Raw genomic sequence first — 3,115 nt, 5'->3', positions numbered from 1 at the left:
CTTGGCAAAAGGTATTTGGCTAGTATCTGGCTCATAATAAATTATGGTTAACGCTGAGAAGAATGGTAATCCCCAAACATTTGATTGTGCTCATGAGAAGTCTATATTGACCAAGAAGCAGTTGTCTGAATAGAACAAGGGAACACTGCATGGTTTGAAATCAGGAAGGTGTGCGTCAGGGTTGTACCTTTTCTCCACATCCATTCAATCTGTATACTGAGAAAATCATTTAAGAAGCTAGACTCTAGAATCAAGAAAGTGCCATCAAGATGAGAGGAAGTGTCATTAACAACCCGAGTTATAAGATGACACAACCTTGCTTGCTGAAAGTGAGGAGGACTTGAAGCACTTGCTGCAAAAGATCACAGACTACAGCTTTCCATATGAATTGTATCTCAACATCATGAAAATTAAAATCCTCACCAGTGGAACAAGAGGCAACATCATGACAGAAGGAGAAAAGCTGAAGTTGTCAAGAATTTCCTCTTACCTGGATCCACAATCAATACCCAGGCAGCAGCAGTCAGGTGATTCTGCACTGGGTTCAGGACATCAGGACATACGCTGCACTGGGGAGTCTACACTGGAGTCAGGAGATGCTGCACTAAGGACAGCTGCACTGGGACAAGAGGCTGTGAGGTCACTGCTTTTTTAACTACAGGTTCTTTCTCTCAGGACCAAGAAAGAAAAAAGGAGACCAGAGCATTTCATGCCAGTGAGAAATTTAGTAAAGAGAAACAGCCTTTCCAAAGGAGAAACACTGGGGAATCTAGGCTAAACCTTCCTATTCCTCTGAACAAGGAGAGGGTAGAATTGTTTTTTCAAACTGAGAGGAGGTGGGGTTTCAGGAATTAACCTTTTAGTATGACAAAGACGTCATTCTTATTTAGGAAAGGAGACACAAATTTTATAACTGACCAGAGGGGAGGGATTATGGTGATGGGTACATGGCCAGTGAGTGTGTGTAGCTCAGTGTAACTTTGGGCGAGGTTTAACAGAGTATCTAAGAAGGGCATGTGGCTTGAGCAGCTTTGCTCCAGGCCCTGGTTTCCACAAGAACCAGGAATCTTTATCATCTGCTAATATCAGCAATCACCAACTAGCAGTTAGCCTAGAAACAAACAGCAGGATGCCAGAGGGGTTGTGGGGTTCAGTCCCAAGAAGAGCCCTAGTTTCCTAGGTTAAGCCTGGAGGTGCCCAACCTACTGTCCACCAGGCCACTATGCACATCAGCCTACACTGGCCACAACTTCATGAGTTATTTCCCTGGCTTTGCTCAAACTGAGTTTCTGTGAGCCCTTCAGCCATTTTCGGAGCCCAAAGACAGAGCGGGAGTGAGAGGGCTGAGGGAGGAGGATTTATGTTTGGAGAAGTTGGATATTTGGGTCCTTTTTAACCTGCACTTGCTAGGAACAAATCTTGCACTAATTAATTCCTGTGAAATAAATTCTCTGTGCAATATATTTACATATCTCACTGATCTTGCCCCTGTAGAGAGCCAAGCTTTTGTTAGGCCTTGATGGATCTGAAATGCTAAAATGCCAAAGGATGTGAGCCAGAGCCCAGCAGAGCACCTTAACTGTACATCTTCAAAACATTTGCGACTTTAGGCAGCACGCGGTGTGTTCAATCTTTCTCCAGCACAAGCCAAAGGCAACCACTCCTCTTCATCACCTGCGGGAGGCTTGCACTGAGGCTGGGTCGTGCAGTCACTCCAGGCACCAGGAATCTTACTGGTGCATAAGGGTCTTACTGCCCGTCGTCACATGTGTCCCATGAAGTAAGTCAGCCTTGGGGCTGCCAGTGAGAGCACCTTTGAGACCACATGTAACCTCCTTTAGAACAAAGTACAGGTCACATGTACTACTGAGGTGTTCAGATCGCATTTCAGAGAAGCCCTAGGCCTGTCTCTTTGTCTCAGCTTCCTGCTCCCTCCCCCAAGGAAGGGTCCTCATCGCTCACATGAGGTCTGACCTCTAAGTAGGCAGCAGCCTCATCAGAACAATTCTGCGATCTGGAGTCAGAACCGACTGAGAGAGACCCTCCTCTGGGATCTGAAACTGTATGTGCAGGAAGCACACTGCCCATTTTTGTCACTGTGTCTATCGAAGAGAACTTCCCAACTATGCTGTCACCTCACACCAAAGAAATGTGGCGAGCACCTCCGTATATGCATTAATGGACAGACAGGCTGTTTCTAATCTTTCACCTGAGAAAGATTAACTACCAACCAGCTGCAGGTGTCACCGTTCTGCTCCATTCCAGCCTGTGGGGGAGGGAGAAACTCGCACCACAGTGGGGGCAAAAAGGAACCAAAAATGATCTAATCCTGCACACTGTGGAAAAGGAAAACAGGAAAAAAAGGCAAGGAGAGACTGCCAACAGTGCAGTTCTCCAGAGAGCGATGCCATGACGGAGCATGGGGCGGGGGGCGGGGAGGGGTAGATGCTGAGACCCCAGGGACCACTGAGCCCTGTGCCCCACCAGCTTTGGATGAGAGTGAGGAGTAGTCAGGCCACAGTCGACCCCAGGGACCTTTCTCTGCCTTCACCTCCCAGGCTCATGCGTGTGACATGACATCAGGGCCAGGCTGCCCTGGGACACAAGAGACTTACCCTGATGCTGAGGCCCATCTGATCTGTCAAATTGAGCGTCAAATCCTGGGCTCCCACACACTTCCTGAACATACTTCCCAGGACAGGGAGCATGGAGATGTCCTTTTTCTTTTTTTTAATTTAAATTTATTATTAATTTCAGTAAAAATTTACAGAGACTTTGGATTTCTACTCATTCACTGTTGAACTTTTCTCCCCTCCTAACCCTTCCTCCAGTACACTACCCTCTTGGAAAAGTAAAAGAAAAATTCTTTCATTGTTTTACAAACCCTCCCCCAGGTCCACTCCACCATGAAGCCTTCACTCAAGACTCCTGTCATATTCACCCTGAAACCCACAGCGTCCCTTTTCAGCAGGAAGTAGCTAAGAGAATACGCCATCCCCTTTTCCTTATGAATCAGGGTGAAGTCTCTCTTAGGGAGGAGTGATAGGGAATGGCAAGGGACACACTGACAAAGGAGATTAATCAGAACTGGCTTTGACAAGCACTGTGGCAATTG

This window comes from Elephantulus edwardii, unplaced genomic scaffold (assembly GCF_000299155.1).
Source record: "Elephantulus edwardii isolate Elephantulus edwardi_28Jun2011 unplaced genomic scaffold, EleEdw1.0 scaffold00325, whole genome shotgun sequence".
Lineage (NCBI taxonomy): Eukaryota > Metazoa > Chordata > Mammalia > Macroscelidea > Macroscelididae > Elephantulus > Elephantulus edwardii.
This window is presented reverse-complemented; position numbering follows the sequence as displayed.